The sequence below is a fragment of the Coturnix japonica genome, chromosome 31 (assembly GCF_054131305.1).
Source record: "Coturnix japonica strain WE chromosome 31, WE-NBRP24, whole genome shotgun sequence".
Taxonomy (NCBI): Eukaryota; Metazoa; Chordata; class Aves; order Galliformes; family Phasianidae; genus Coturnix; species Coturnix japonica.
This window is the reverse complement of record NC_140693.1, coordinates 4,802,202-4,819,812: the sequence shown is the minus strand read 5'-3', so window position 1 is coordinate 4,819,812 and position 17,611 is coordinate 4,802,202. Positions and strand designations below refer to the sequence as shown.

At 44.2% G+C, this 17,611-nt stretch overlaps 1 protein-coding gene across 1 annotated transcript in view; it reads right to left on the bottom strand.

Annotated features, from left to right (window-relative positions):
• LOC146755673 (myosin-binding protein C, slow-type-like) overlaps positions 1-17,611 on the bottom strand; it is a 43,084-nt gene that overhangs the window by 2,440 nt on the left and 23,033 nt on the right. The gene's annotated exons all lie outside the window — the stretch shown is intronic.

Here is a 17,611-nt window from a genome sequence, read left to right as displayed (position 1 = left end):
TGCCCTGGAAGCTGTGCCATGCCCACCACCCTCTGGGGCACAGCCTTTCCCTCACCCCCACCTGCCCTCCCTGACACAGCTCCATGTGTTCCCTCAGACCCTGTGGCTGTCAGAGAGCAGAGCTCAGTGCTACCCCTCCACTCCCTGTGAGGAGCTGCAGGGTGCCATGAGGAGCTGTAGGGATGCCATGGGGAGCTTTAGGCTGCCATGGAGCTGCATTCTGACATGAGGAGCTGCTATGAGGGAGTCATAGGGCTGCCTTGAGGGATAACTAAACACAAAGACTACTAATACATTTCTGTTATTGTTTCATCTGAGGACCTCTATAAAACAGTGTAAGAGATTATTCTTTCACACCATTGTCTCAAAGTTTGCTGAGGACACAGATGGACAAGTCCTGGTCAAGGGTTGAGAAATCCTTTGTCTAAATCATAGAATCATAGAATTACCCAGGTTGGAAAAGATCTTGAAGATCAAGTCCAACAGCAGCCTAACAATAGCACCCTAACACTAACAACCCTTTGCTAAATCATATCCCTGAGCACCACATCCAAATGGCTCTTAAACACATCCAGGGATGGCGATTCAACCACCTCCCTGGGGAGCCTATTCCAGTATTTAACAACCTTTCTGTAAAGAAATGTTTCCTAATATCCAACCTAGGGACACATATGGACAAGTCCAGGCAAATCACAGTCAGAGTTGATGAAATATTTTGTCTGAAGATTTGCAGTCCAAGGGCAACGATAGAGAAAGAGATAAGCCACAGCTTAGTGGCTGGGAAGCAGTCTTTTCTCAAGGGAGATGCCATCTCGGGGGTTCTGCACATGGCTCTTACCCAAGTACCCAGGAATGCCACATTGGCAGAAGAAGGATAAAAAAGGGACCAATAAACATGACATCAGGTGCTTCACAACATGATTCCTGCATGCTGATAGACTCTCCTGAGCCTGCTACCTGAAACTTGCCCCTTCCTCTTGGGCCTGCTCTGTCTCTACCTGCTTGCTGCCTAAGGCCGGCCACTCTGCTGCTGCTCTTCCCTGCACTTTTGCCTTGGGGCATTGCAATGGCATGCAACAGAATACTGCTAGGTCTTGGTGGTGACTATCCCTGCTTTATGCAATTTTTGCTTCTTTCCTATATTTCCTATTGCCCACTTTCCCTTCCCCATCACCCTAATTCATAATAGTTGCCTCCCCTTCCCCATCTCCCTGATTAAGATTTGTAATAAGCTGGTTGGACCACCATTTGAACTCTTTGTTTCTTAATCTCATGTCAGGTATACATATATCAAAGAACCACCTCTCCTTCCTATGAATTGGAGCAAGACAAACAGCTGTAATAAATAATGGTTTTCCTTATCAACATGTGTGGGATCGCAACCTTCCTTCCTTGCAATTACCCTAGAATAAAGATTTTCTGCTAACTCCAAGTGGGCCTCAGCGTGAGTTCCTCAGATCTGAACTTTACTTGAGGATAATCAGGGTTGTTTAATTTCTGAGCAGCAGCTTCACTGAGGTAATTGATTTGTTCTTGAAATCGTGGTTTCAGGGAAATGCTCTTTGTAATTTCCTCAGCTGATATTTCATGTTGTGTAAAATTGCAGCTGTCACACTGCTTTGTATCACAATATGGTTTTCAATGGAAACATATCACCAGCTACAAGTGATTGTTGAAGGAAGTTTAAAAAAGGCACAGAGAAAAAGAACCCTGGAACTGTGTATTCTTTGAAAAGCTATAGAAAAATTCATGGCAAAATACACTGAAGTCTATGGACAGCAACTGTACTAATCGCAGTTCATGGAAGTAATATTTTTTTGATGAATAATGTATGCAGAATGAAACTTATTCAGTACAGTTCATCCTTTAAACAATGCCTGCAAAGATATGACAAGCAGCTGGAGAGATCTTTGTGGTGTGTGTTAGCCATGAACACAAACTACCAGTAAGCTATTAGGGAAAGTGCAAATCGTCCTTTACCTTACAAAATCTGTGTATTACAGAAACACACAAAAGGCTTAACTGGAGCTCTGCTAGCCAAGCGATGGTACATATTTTCAACATCTATGCCCTTGTGCATTTTCAAAAACCTCCTAATTTGTAGCACTTAGAGACCAAGGCATGATGGGCAATGGGTGGAGTGAAGCAATGCTGCGTGAATGAGTATTGGCAGCTGGGTGAGAGGTGTAGAATGGGTATTTTATTCCTCTATCCAGTTGCCCTCTGGGATGCCAGGCCCTTGGCAGATGGACATGGAAGGACATAGAAGAGACAGAGGGCACAGCTGAAGTGAGGTACATTTTGAGCAGGCACAAGATGACGCTATTGGCGAGAGGATGGCCAGGCACTCTGCTGGAGACCAAGGAAGCTGTGGGTTCTCCATCCCCAGTCAGAGTCGGAGCTGGACTGGCCCAGGTCTGCAGTGGAAGCAAACCTCCAGGCTGGCCACATCTGAGCAGAGGACTGGAATTGCATTCTTCCAAAATTTGTCTAACATTTTTTTTGTGTGTGATTTGCTGTTCTTAAATATACGTATATATTACACATGTTATATAAACATTTAATTATTGTGTATTTGTATACTTAGAATATATCATAGAATCACAGAACAGTTGTCTGGAGGGACCTTTCAAGATCATGTAATTCCAGCCCCTCCAGAATTGATTGCCATGTGCATACTAAATATGTATACATCAGCTATGTAGTTGCTCGTTTCTCAAAGGACACCATGAGTATTGAACTGAAAATCTATCTGTAAAATGGAAGTATGATTGAAAACCACACCAAGATATTTTGAATCCAGTGATGTTTCTTATAATAGAACTAAAAGAAATCAGGCTTGCATGTCACCCACAATCTAACAAAATGTGTTTCTATCACATAATCTCTAATTCTAGGGTTTGACCAGTTTCATTTTATTATTTCAGCTTCTGCTTTTAGCTGTAATGTTTTAAAACTTCCATTGGAGATCTCTTGGTTTGCTTCATTTCATCTCATTCTATTCCTCAGTTTTAGACAGTGACTATAGCAAAGAATGTTTCGAATTTTCCTGAAAGTCGTCATTTACTCACAGTGATTTCTGACAAATGCTCTGTTGTACAGTTTCTTTTTTATGATGATTGCATGGAATGTGCATATCACCATTATTTCCTATAAGCCATTTGGATGAAGATTTGCTTGTACATAGACAAAAGCTGTATACCTTGGCTTTCTGAGTTTTGGTTGCATTTATCTTGCTTCATTTTTCCATTTAAGGATTACTCCATGTTTAACCAGCATGGAAATAGCACAGAATTTGGAGGTTTATTAATATCTATAATACAGAGCATTTGTGTCTGTCTCATGCATTGAATAAGATGATAGAAATGGGAAAAGATAAATGACAGGATTTTACAACTGATGTAGCAGCTGTTTTTGTGATGGAAAGCAAAGCCATTTCAGTCACTCTTTAATATGATTGGGCGTAGCAAGGTTATGCACTTGAGGAAGAACTGACAGAGGGAGCACTCTTAATAAGGGACAACTGAATTGTTGTGTACGAAAGAAGTGTGAAGCAGAAAGAGAGCAGTGAGACTGAGCCAGAGGAAAGCCTGGAGCCTGAACCTGTTGAGCGTTAAATCCCCTTCCCAGGAATGTGACTCATTTGTAGCAATCCATGTTCCAAATCAAACCATCAGCAGACACATCTGCCTTAATCAGGGAGTATCTTTTCCAGACATTTTCTGCACTAATGGGACACATTTTCTGTTCATATTTTGATGGACAGAACAGTGCAAAAAACAGTCATCCTAAGTGAATATTTATTGTTGTATCTGACATTATTAAATGCCAAGCAGACATTATTTTACTGCTAGATTTTTTAAAAGATTCAGAAACACTCTGCAGATTAATGCAATTCAAATATAGGTATTTCAAATGCATAGTGATATTCACAGTAATCAGTATAAAAAAAAAATCAAATCAAGTCAAATCAAATCAAATCAAGCATTACTCCTCCGTTTTCACATACTGAGTTTCCTGGTAAGGCTTACAGCGTCAGGATACGATGAAATTCTTTAAAAGACCAAAATGAACAGCCACTTGTTTAATTGCTGTAGACTTTTATGCCAGGTTAGACCTATATTTGTTTCATCATATGGGAACAGTCCCATTCTATCCCAGACAGCCATTTTATTGTGAACATTGCTCTGCACTGCGAGACCACACCTATGCCAGAGGTACTTGTTTTCTTCCTACACATTAACTAACTTTGGTTGTTGAGCAGCATTGACACCAGAGGCTGTTGGGCTCCTTACCACAAAACCATTCCTCAAGAGAGGCTGAAATACAGTCTTACCCATCACTCTATGATACAGTGCACAGAGGGAGAGAACAAAGAGGGAGACAAAAAACTGAAAAAGAGAGCAAGAAAGAATATCCTCCATGTGATCTTCTGCTTTGTGTTGATTAATAGCATTGCTTGTTCTGCATGACAGTTACTCCCAGTGTGAACTGATAGATCATCCAGGGATCTTACCCAAGCCAGTTACCCATTAACTCGTAAACAAAGTATAAATATTAATTAATAATTCTTGGTTTTACAAAGTAAAGGACCCATTAAAATCAGGCAGCATGGAGATTTCATTTAGAAACACCTGCTGTCTCTCTGACTAGGCTCCCATAGGCAAGGTTCAGTGTGACGGCAGTGTCTTTTGAGGGTCGTTGGATGCCTGGGAAGCAGCAGCAGCACTTCTGTACCAAAGTGTTTCCCTTCCCCTATGCATATTTTAAATGAGGTGAACGTGCCCTGTCACTCACCAGCTCCATCAGCTCCTTATCTTAGCAGCTAATCTTGCTACAGGTAGTAAAAAAAATTACTGCAAGCTATTAAGTTTCTACTAAAATGTCAAATTCTGTGGAGTCTTGAAAAGAAAATGAGTGTATAGTCCCATTCCAGCTAGACAGATTGAGTTTGGTGTCCACTATGAACTAAAAGATTTACTCTCCAGATTGGCTAATTCCTTGAGCATTAAATGCCCCAAGAAAGGGAGCAAACATACTATTAATAACTCTAATGGCTAAAAAGCATATTATTTTCAAGTGATTTGTTAATCAGCATGAGTTCTGCCTACAGCTATTGCAATCAGTCATCTTTCTCCAGTAGTAGCTAGTGTCTTAATAAGGAACAACAAGGGATTTGGAGGAGCTAAAATTGTTCAGGCTCGAAGGACGATAACAGAAATTATTAACCAACTTGGATAAAAGCCACCAAACAAGATGGGAATACTATTGGAAGGGCAGATTGTAAAGCCTCATTGGAAACAGATAGAGCCAAAGAATGAGTTTGTGAGAACGTCTGTTCCGAAGCTGCTTCCCTCTGATGAAATTCTCATCCATAGTTTAAAATGGGAAGAGGAATTTTCTTGCATAAGACATCAGTGACTCATGGCTGTGGCTGCAGGAGGGACCTTGGATTTCTGGTTGAGCCTGGGGTGATGAAGCTGAGCCTGGAGTCCCCTGCAGTGCCCTCAGAGCTGCCCGCCAGACCTTGGTTGAGTTCTCAGCTAAGCAAACAAAATGATGATAATTTGTTCCTTAAAAAAAGAAGAAGAAAAGAAAAAGAAAAGGAAAAAAAGGAAAAGAAAAAAAAAAGAAAAAGAAAAAAAAGGAAAAAGAAAAGAAAAAGAAAAAGAAAAAGAAAAGGAAAAAGAAAAAGAAAAAGAAGAAGAAAAAGAAAAAGAAAAAGAAAAAGAAAAAGAAAAAGAAAAAGAAAAAGAAAAAGAAAAAGAAAAAGAAAAAGAAAAAGAAAAAGAAAAAGAAAAAGGAAAAAGGAAAAAAAGAAAAAGAAAAAAAAGGAAAAGAAAAAAAAGAAAAGGAAAAGAAAAAGGGGGAAAAAAAAAAGGAAAAAATAAAGAAGGTTCTTTGCTGTTTATGCTTCTTTTTGTCCTTCAAAGCAAAAAATAAAAATAAAAATAAATAAAAAATTTGGGCTTGGCCCCAAAACTCCAGCATCCAGGAAGGGTTGTTATGACAGATGTGGTGAGCACCAGAATATCTGTGGGCAGGGGAAGTGAAACCATTGGAAGAAATTGCCCAGAAGTTGTCTAATTAAACAATTTGTGAAAACATTGTTGTCGTTGCCTCAGACAGCCTGGTTTGTGTGAGTAATTCAACGTTGTGTGAAGGCTGGATGAATGAATCTAATCTGTTTGAAGCTTCTGGCTTTATTGGTAACATTTTATAAATAAAATAGCAATACAGAGGGCTGTAGAATCCCAGTGCTCAGGTGGGATGCACATGATGAGATGCAGGTAGTGGACTGTAGAACACCTTCTGGGCAGGCACCCAGCACCCAAAGCACAGGGCTGAAGGACACAGCCCAGAACCAACGAGGCCACTTTGCAAAGCACAGATGGGCTTTCTAGGATGTATTTTTTTCTCCTGCACTTTTGAATTACTTCTTAAATCTGGGATCTTTTTAAAGCAAGTCAGGAACATTGAATTACCATTTTAGGTTTTTTGTTTGTTTGTTTGTTTGTTCATTTGTTTGTTTAGAATTATTAAACTGTTTTTATTACATTTTCAGACTTTCTATGGAATAATAAAAATTAAAAAGCTTAGATTGAGAAACAACTCTACAACATTTATTAGATGACTGGCATCTATGAACATAAGATTTCTTCATGAAATTTTGTTAATGAACCCACAACAAGCAGGGGAGCATTTTGGTGCCCTGATGTACACAGGTGGTTTCCCAGCAGGTGGCCAGCACTGGCATTCCTGCAGTAATTGATTAGCTCAGGTGTACAAGTACAGCACTGATTGATTACCTATTAAATAACACTCCATTGCATTTCTTTCAATTATACAACACAGGATAGCTGTTGCCAGCCAAGAATTCCATGATATCAGACATATTGATGACTTATAATTGTTTATTTGCATTTGGAGCTGAGGACTTGGAGCAAACCTCTGTGAATGGCCATGAGGAGCATGTCTGTATCACACAGACAGTGTGCTGGGCTGGAGGACGAGGGCTTGGATGGGTCACTGGGCTTTGTGACAAAGTACTGTGAACAAAGGGGACAGTCCTCCTGAGCAGGGCTGAGCACAGGATCCTGCCCTGGGCTCCAGGTGGAGACACAGCAGCTCAAGACAGGCTCTAAGGAGGTGGTTCCAGTTGGGGAGGCCCTGCACTGCACACCCACCTGTTGATTTAATGCAGCTGAAAGCTGACACTGCGCCTTGCATTGCTCATGCAGTTTTAAACACACACAACTCCCAGATACTGGAATTTTACAAGGCCACATGCACATGTAAAGCAATCCTCTTGCTATTCTGAGGCAAAGGGAAGCTCTGTTCTAAAAATCTAACAGCTCTTTATGGCCATGTCTCTCATCTGATTGCTTTGCATCATTTCTGTGATCTCACTTCAGGATGCATTTTGGTTGGCTGTTTGTGAGAGCTTTTGTTAGTGGTGCTATTCTGGGACTGCATCCAACTTGCTCCTCATCAAGACCTCTGAGAGAAGTTTCCACATGAACCAAAGCCCTTAGAAGTCAGAAGTTTGAAGAGGAGATGCTGCAGCCAGTGAGCGGTGGGACATCCAGGGTCAGAACTATCATTACAGGTACAACAACAACTCCACTGCTGTTCCTACAGCCTAGACATGGCTGGGGGGGGGGGGGGGAGAGAAGGGTGGGGAAAGGGGGATCACACATTCTAGCAGCCCCACTATCTGTACCAGGTTGGCAGAGGCTTGAACCCCCTGAGCAGTGCTGGGTCTGCTGGCCTCTGACACACTCCTATCCAGGGCTGACCTCCAGAACAATTCGGCATGAACAGGGGCACCCAGAGCATCAGCAACATAACGAGAGGAGGGGTTGTTCTACACATGCTTCTTTTTCTGAAGAAATCTTTTCGCCATCATCTCCCAGTGTGCTTTTTTTTTTCCCCGCAAAGCTGTGATCAAAGTCTTCAAACATATGGCTCCATGGCAAGGCAAGGATTTCCACAAGCTCCTGGACTCATCCTACCGCTCCAGACATCAGCTTCTTGGGCAGTCATACACATGGCTGGGATCCTTTGGGCTGTTTCTACAGAAGGTTGCAGCACTACATTACATAGCCGAACCACTGCCTTAGGAAAACTATTCAGCAGAAGCAGCTAACTAGTGATAGGATGAGAAGTAATGGCTTCAAAGGTGTGCCAGAGGAAGATTTAACAGCCCTACAAAGTCCATCCTCCTGAAGATAAGAACAGGGGAGAGACCTGAAGAACATTCAGAGCCATACCAGGACTGCATGGTGCAGTGCAGCACAGTCAGGGCGCTCAGCATGGCCACAGTCATTGGGCAATTCCCAGCCCCAGCACCAAGGACTCAGGCTGTGCTGGTGCTACAGAGTCATGAGAGAAGCAATGCAACAGTGGGAGCTCTGCACAGGGGCTGTGCTGAGGGGTGGGCTGTAGGAATGCAGGAGTCATGCAGCCACAACATGTGTTGGTAGCCATGGCAGGGGGGGATTTGATTCTGCCAGAAGCATCATAGCAGGGTACAGCTCAGGTATGAGGAGACAACAAGGTGTGTGCTGCAGAAGACTGCAAGAGTAAGAATTCATGAGTAGCCATAGTTATACATCTTGCTGAACAGATTCATTTCCCAATTTTAAAATGGCATTTGTTTTGTCATGTTTCTCATCACCATTAGTGCATAATGGGACACTGTGCATCAGTTTAAATGAATTCATAATGAGTGCTGTAGCAAGTCTATTGAATAGGAGATAAATAGGTGATTATTCTGACTCTGCTCTGATGAATGGGATTACTTATGGAGTTATGTGCCACTTCCACAACCTTTTATGGAGAGAGATACCATAAATCAGAGCAGACTGGGTGACCCATTAGATGTCATAGCCAAAAAAGAGGAGGACTGACTACAAGAAGTAAACCAGAAAGGACTGACAATGCTAGATGCCAGCTAGCACAGATCAAAGAAGACTGATGAAATGTGAAGACATAATGTGGAGACTTGGGTGACCAGGACCCTCTTAAGGGAGTAATGTAAGGATGCAATGAGAAAAGGAAAGAAATGAAGGACTTGAGACTGGTACAAGGCAAGCTTTAGGAGAGTCATGGGCACATTCACAGGAAGGTGCATCCTTCCAGCATTTCCCTCTGGGCTTGAGGGAAATGAAAATGGTGGGGAAAGGAAGGGAAAGAGCAGGGAGATGCCGTAATATGTATGTTCACTTTTACACAAAGGTAGAAGAAATGAATTAGTGAGAATTTAGCAATGATATCTAGAAAGTTAGAAGGTAAATGATGTGAAGTGGCCACAGATGTATGATTATTTCCTGAGGACATCAGCTGAATGGATGATGGATATTGTTGCCCAACATTTAAAGAGGGGATGCAGGCTGTAAGAAACACAGAAATGGCTGTGCTTTGGACAGATGATCAGGAACAAGGGAGAATGGACCTGAGGTCCTGGAATCAGAGATGAGAACAGATATCTTGGGTGGAAGGAACACAACAGACAAGGTATAACATCCAGGACACAGTCTGACCTGCTAGCATTAAGAGAAAATGGCATGAGTAGGAGGAGGTGCTGGCATAAAGTGTGTGATTTGTACCATACAGGATAATAGTTCTGAGAAAAGCACTTCACAGGCAGCATGTCACATTGCAAGGCATCACAGGAGACAGGTAAAGCTGTCATTCAACTACTTACAAAGGCTGACAAAGATAAAGAAAAATTTTCCAAAGTACCCTCTGAAAGCAAACTAAAACTCAATTTCAGACAGCTTAACGATATTTCATCACGTTTTTGTGGACACTGAAGCATGATCAGAACTAAAATTCAACTTGGTTAAGAAGTGAGAAGAGAGATGGGAGTTCCTAGGAAGAGCCCGGCTGATTCATCTGCACTTTGATGCTGGAAGGAGAGCTGATACTAATGTGCAATGAGTAGTTTTGGGACAGTCTCTGGAGATACAGAAAGATCGGCTGAACTTTGGTGGCAAGGACATGCCCCAGGGAACCACCATGTGCCAAGGGAGAGGGGACTCACATCAGGGGATGAGGTCACTTCCCACTTGGAGAGATTTGTTTCACATTTGAAATATTGTAATAAAAACTCTGAAGTTTTTGCTGTGCTGTAAGAGAGATCCTTCTCATATTGGCAATTGTGACATTGTGGGAAACTTCTAGAACAGACTGGGAACAGGTGGTCTAAATGGCAGTGCGGGCTGGCCACAGGATATGTAGCATAGTCTCTGGTGCAAAAAGTAGCAGTGACTTTAGTTTGGCAAATAGCATGGGTGGCATGGAAAGCCTGAAACCACAGAAAAATGCTGAATCATTAATAGTAACTATGAATGACTGGAATGAGTGTATATAAGGGAGAACTCATACATATATTTTAAGAAAACATAAGCATTACTGTACAGGCCTTACTAACAATGAAGTTTGGTTGTATAATGCTGAAATATTATGTTTGACTAAGAGATTCCCACAGGAATGAAAGTAGAGAAGGGTTACGGCTGCAGTCAGTGACTGTCTGGACTTAATGAGCCAGAAGATATGAACAGAAGAGCTTCTGCGTCAACACGATGAGCCACTGGTCAGACTCAGTATGGATCACATTTGAGTCCCAAAGGCACTGAGCAGTGTACATTCCTCCAGTGTCACAGGCTGGGCAAACTGCTCAGATGTTTTCCTTCTGGATGAATGTCAGTTTTCCAGCTGCAGGGTATATCCCATACTCAGAGAGTCGGCCTGGTATTGTCCCCCATAGCACTTCTGACCAGAGCTTCTGTCCTTCCCAAACACTGCTCTAAATACATGTCTGGCTCCTGACCCACAGAGCAAGTGGATCGCAGTCAGACTGCAGTGATATGCCCCCACCTGGGGATGAGCAGGATCTCATGGTCACAGCAGGAAATACCCCAGCCTGCCAGCACCCTGACAGGCAGAAAAGATGTTCAGGCAGAGACAGACAGTCAATGAAGTAGTCCCTCAGAGACTGAATACATGTCCCAGGTGTAAGGGATACTACAAGAGGACCATGAGAGATTGCTTGACAAGTTGGCAGTGTGGTGCTGCCTGAGATGGAGCTCACATCTCCTTACTGAAGGAGTGACAGATACGGTTAAAAAGAGTTGGAAGATGCACATTGCACTGTGTCCTAGGGTCCTAGCAGCAAAGACTGCCCTTATTTCTGTTGTCAAATACACATTCTCCCCCAAGGGCAGCTGGTATCTTACATATGCCAAGCACTCAAAAATGCCGCTCTGTCACCGTGTCATGGTCTGGTCTCATAGAGAAGTTTATTAGAGTGCCTCTCTATTCTTCAAAGAATAACTCGGTATCATTTACAGAAGGCTTAGGAATGCCATGTGTAATGTGTGCTTTAAGTATTTGTTTGTTCTTACTTGAGCGTGGCTTTTGATGTAGGTCTACCCATTACATAAAAGCCAGTAAGCTAGAAAAGGATGAAAGAAAATGAAATGGTCTGTATCATATCATTCTGTATAGTATTTGTGTATACTGAATATTTCATTTATTCTGTAATCTGCAGATAGTTTGAAATTGAAAAGCCAGGCTATTGCAATGGCAGCCCTTTTGTTCTTGGAATGAGTTTGGCTTACTCAAGCAAAGCAAGTGAGCACCTGATTAAAGGCAATATCTATCTTTAAGGAAAAAGGCTGTCATTCTGTTGAGCTATTGAGCAACTCCCAAATTTATTTAGCACTGTACATGACAGGAGCATGAATGGACTTCTTCCTGTGAGATGCAGTCACATCCATGGCAAAGTCAAGTCCCCACTGTCCTGTCACTGGAGGGGAGCCCAGGAGTAGTGGGGGCTCTGGGGCATGTGCAGACACAGCACTTGGGATGTGAGCACACAGAGCAATGCCCAGAGTCCATGGGGTAGGAGAACCATACTTAGGACACAGGTTCAGGGAAAACCCGAAGTGATGTGCCAGAAGAAATACCACATGGGTAGATGAGTGGGATGTGCAGCCTCAGAGCAGTAATCCTCGGGGCTGGAAATGAGAGGATCTGGATAGGAAATGTCCCATCCCTGGAGACAGCCCTGGGAAACCTGATCTAGCTGTGGATTTCCTCATTCACTGCAGGGGGGGTTGAACTAGATGGCCTTCAGAAATCCTTTCCAACTCTAAGGATTCTATGATTCCAAAAAGGAGAACCAAGTCACAGAAAACAACCCAGTGCATGGGATACTGGCTGAGCAGGACCATAGGCAACCCAGTGCCCTCAAAGTCTATGGTGGTAAGAAACTCTTTACTCACTGCAATATTCCTGGAAATCTGGTGTTGTTCCTAAAATGCAAAGAATGGCTGAGATTTCCTGGAATGAGAGAAGAGAGTGAATGTCTGGAGAACAAGTGGTGCTTCCCTCCTCCCATATATATACATATGTAAATAGCTTGTGACCCTGAGAAAGGCAATTCACAAGGAAAAGTGAAGAAGATACATAAAAACCTTTTAATCTTAGCAGGAAAAGATGCATTATGGAGAATGAACAAAAGTGTTCTTTCCATAGCAAGAGCTTCTATTTTATTTACTTACTTCGGTTTAAACAATAACTTGTTGCTTTCTTATTTTGAGACAAGATGTAGGATTCAGAACTATGATGATCAGAAACGTGGTTAATATTCAGCACAAAAGTGCAGAAGGCTGATTTTTTTCACTGTGAGAACTTCACACACCCCAGCACTTCACTGGAGGCTGGTAACCCTGCAGACAGTCCCACAGCCAGAGTAGCACCGCCCCTCATCTGCTGGGAGGGGCACTTCAAGTTCTGAATGCTGAGGTACAAGTAAGCAAAGAGCACAAGGAAGAGGAACAATCCCCACCTTCTGGAATTCGCACCCAGCAGGGGGCCAAGGCACTCTAGGACTCCTCTCTCCACTCATTGCTTCCTTGGCAGCTGGAGAAGAGAAGGAGAGTCACAAGGAGCCACGTGAAAGCACTGCAGCATCTCTCCAGACTGCATTCATCAAATCCCACAAGCTGAACCTAGCTCTCTTCTATAGCGTGAACTGTGTGCTCAAGAGCAATGCTCTATGCAGGCAGGATGCAGAGGCAGGTAGTCAAGTAGAAAAAGATGGACTGTACAGGATTAGCACAAAAGACACCAAGCTGAGTGGTACGGTTGACATGGAGGAAGGAAGGGATGCCATTTGGAGGGACCTTGACAGACTTGAAAGGTGGGCCCGGGTGAACCTAATGAGGTTCAACACAGCAAAGTGCAACGTTTTGCACTAGGGCCAGAAGAACCCCAGGCACCTGTACAGGCTGGGAGGAGTGGTCCTTGAGAGCAGCTCGGCAGAGAAGGACCTGGGGGTCCTGATGGACAAGAGACTCAACATGAGCCAGCAGTGCGCTCTGGCAGCTTGGAAAGCAAATGGTATCCTGGGCTCCATCAGGAGAAGGGTGGTCAGCAGGGATAGGGAGGTGCTTCTCTCTACTCTGCTCATGTGAGGCCCCATCTGGAGTACTGTGTCCAGGTGTGGAGCCCTCAGTACAAGAAAGACATGGAGATTTTGGAAAGGGTCCAGAGGAGGGCCACAAAGATGATCAGGGGGCTGGAGCACCTCCCCTATGAGGACAGGCTGAGGGAGTTGGGTTTGTTCAGCCTGGAGAAGAGAAGGCTGCGGGGTGACCTCATTGCAGCCTTTCAATACCTGAAGGGAACCTGTAACCAGGAGGGGAGTAAACTCTTTGAAAGGACCCCTAATAGCAGGACAAGGGAAAATGGTTTTAAGTTGAAAAAGAGGGAAGATTCAGGTTGGATGTTAGGGGGAAGTTCTTTACTAGGAGAGTGGTGAGGTCCTGGAACAGGCTGCCCAGTGAGGTTGTTGATGCCCCGTCCCTGGAGGTGTTCAAGGCCAGCTTGGACGGGGTCCTGGGCAACCTGATCTAGTAAATGTGGAAGTTTGGTGGCCCTTCCAGGCAGGGGGGCTGGAGCTTCATGATCCTTGGGGTCCCTTCCATCCCGGGTCATTCTGTGATTCTGTGATTCATTTCTCTGCATTGACAAGACTATCTTCCTTGTGTAAGCAGAAAGAAGAGCTGCTGGAGAGGAGCTCTGCTGAGAGGGACCTGGGCGTCCTGGTGGACGACAGATTGACCATGAGCCAGCAATGTGCCCTTGTAGCCAAAAAAGCCAGGGGTGGGTAAAAGATCTAACACACATCTCTATGATGGGGGTGGCCCAATCACAAGCAGTGCTGCGCTCAGTTGTTCTGCTTGCCTGCTCCTCGAGGAGTTAGGAGAAATCTATGCCTGTTGCGTGTTCGAGTGCATGCGCAATGCCATGTGGAGGGCTTATCACAATAAAGATTGGCGGATTTGCTGCGTAGACCGGTCAGAACTCAGATCTGCGTTGTGCTTCCTGCGGCACCAAACGCCCAACAGTGGCAGTTCCGCTTATTGGCCAGCAGGTGGCAGCAGAGACCACGGAAAGAACCTCTGCGGGACAGACCCTGGGGATCCGTTCTCTTTTGATTATAGGGGAAATATATTGAAAGCTTCAGATTTCCTTAATCTTTGTGGGAATCATATAATGTGCAACTCAGATCTACCTCTTCGTGCAGTGACTGCCTGTAAATTTGCTAGAGCCTGATATAATATGGCCTTGTGCTTTCCGCTAACTCACCTTCATTTCATTTTCATTACATTTGCTTGGTAGTCAGATTTTGGTGTGTGGATATTTTAAAACAATCTAACTGACATTGGCAAAAAATTAAAAATAATAAAAAAATGCAGACAGCATCAATTGTATCAATTTTTATAGATAAGAAGAGCAGTTTTCCTTAGTTTTCTGTGCCTCTTTCTTACCCTCTCCCCTTGTGTGAGAAACTCTCAAAGTCAAAGATTTCTAGTTAGGCAAAGATGGCAGCGATAGCAGCAGTGCTTATTCATTACTGCAATACTGCGCGCACATCCCCTATTGGCAAGGGAGAAACTGCACACCAGTCAGTGAAATCAATTCTGTTCTGTGCCCTAAACCCAATGCAGGTGATGCTCTCATGGCTCTCATTGGTTGAGCATCTCAGGCTCACAGACTCCTCGAGACTGTGGCTAGGATTCATTTCCATAGAAGGTCAATTACCAACCTCTTGTTTTTAGGTCTGCCTTGTACTTTTCTGCGGACAGAGAAGGGCAATGTTTCCAAAAGTCAGTACATTCATTCTGTCCTGTGCTGGGCTCTACCCACCCTGTATTTATCTTGTGCTTGTCTCAATTCTCCCCATGTCAGAATGCCCCCAGTCTGAACTTAACTCTGTTCAGCAACTTTCTTGGTGGAAAAACTACTTATACAGCTGTTTTACAAGAGGGTTATACATTCAGTTAGGGCCTACACTATGTACTGAAAATACTGGAAACTTCCACTGCAAAAACACAATCTACCTCTCCCATCTGTGCAGCCTTGCAGACCCAGAGCATGCCAGGTTATTTCTGCTTTCATAGCATTTGCATGCTGTAGGGTGAGCAAAAGGTTCTGCTGCTTGATTCTTCTGCAAGAGCTGCCTACCGGCAAATGGTTGCAGGGATGGAGGATGTGACAGAAAGCATTTGTCTCCACAAGAGCAGAGTTACATTCAGTGCAGAGTGTGAGAGTCAGGTTGGTGTGGAAAAGCACTGACACGCTGGGGATGATGCAGTGCTCACATGTCTAACACTCACAGACATTACTGTCAGAAGGATGGTGCTGTGTTGTGCTTCTACCTTTGGCAGCCCCTGGAGAAATGCTGTGGCACACAGAACACCTTTGTATTGCACTGACTGCTGCCATGCAGCATGGATTTAACACACCAAATCCAGAGGAGCACGACTGCATCTAACTGCCCTGAGAAAAACTACTGTAGCTGAAGAGATGAGGAGGCAGCTGCTCATCTGCAGAACAAGCAGTACTGCCAGACATTGGGCCAGGTGAGCACCTCCTGCTGCAGCGTGATGATGACAGGGCTGGAGATGATCTGCAAAGCCAGCTTAAAAGTGGGAGACATGAGTCAACATGGCAGGAGGACAGAGGTGTTAGGGAGCAGCCAAGGCATCAAAGAGTATCAAAAGGCTTTGAAAGGTATCACAAAGCGACAGCCAGGAAGACTGGGATTATCATGAGCAGCAACCTGGATGCTAGAGATTATTTGCTGCCATACAAAATGGTAGAGATCTTGCTGCAGACATCCCAAAGCCATGCAAAATGGGAACCCAGAGCTCTGCCTGCACGAACCCCACAGCCATAGCATTGCAAGCTGAGCTGCCTTGCTGTTTGTTGCATTCATCCCAATCCCTGTGAATGAAGACTCGGAATGCAGCCAAGGCGATGATTGAGCATGAGAGTGACTTTATTCAATAAAAGACAGGAGGGCTTGAGAGGTCAAGGGTGAAGATGGGACTCCTCTTGTCAAGATGAGAGTGGCTCAGAGCTGGTGCTGCTGCCTGGTGCCTGGGACTGGCAGCCTGACTCTAAGTCCCCATCTAAGATGCTCAGCTTCACCTCACTGATGCTGCCCTGCTCCTGCATGGTGGTGCTGCTGTTGGGGCACTCGGGCTGTGCTTGGGATGGGCAGCACTGCAAAGGCGCTGGGTCACAATCCAGGCAGGTGACTGTGGTGTCTGGCAGGCTCAGGTCAGGAGCTTCAGCAGAGCCAGGAGATATGAGAGCATGAACGTGGATGAGCCCCTTGTGTCCATCACTGTTACCATGTGGAAGGCTGTCATCCGAATTGCAGCGATTTGTGCTTAATAAGAACTCTCCATTGATAGAAACACACTGCACATCACTACTTGGTTTGGATCTTTGGGGTTGACAAGGGCTCGAATTATCTAGGAAGGCACAGAAACACAAGGGTTAGTGTCAAACGTTTGCAAGTTGAATCATGCAAGAGGTTGCTGATACTTGGTAATAGAGTGGCGGCAGGACGAAGCAAATAAGCTTGAAGCAACAGAGCCACTGTCTTGAAAGTGATCCTCGTGCAGGTCCATAAGTTTTGACTCTGCCTGGACTTCATATGGGGTAGTATGACATCACAAAGGGGTGATATGATGTCACAAAGGGGCATTATGACGTCACAAATAAGCATTATGATGTCACAAAGGGGCACTATAATGTCAAAAAGGGGCATTATGACATCACAAATAAGCATTATGGCGTCACAAAGGGCATTATGACATCACAAAGGGGCATTGTGACGTCACAAAGGATCATTATGACGTCACAAAGAGGCATTATGACATCACAAAGGGGCATCGTGACGTCAGAAAGGGGCATCGTGATGTCAGAAAGGAGCATTATGACATCACAAAGGGCATTATGACATCACAAAGAAGCATTATGATGTCACAAAGTGGCATTATGACATCACAAAGGGGTGTTACCATCACCCTGCGCCCAACTCCTCTCTCCCTCCTATTGGCTCCCTCTCCCACCAATCCCCGATCTCCCCTCCCCTTAGGCATTGAATTCTCTTCTCACTACCTCCTCCCAGTCCTCCCCTAGGAACAGAAACCATTCAGATTCTACAGCAAACTACAGCATCTGCACTGCAAGAGCACACTGAACCACCTGCAACAATGAAACACGGTTTTGGAGAGTG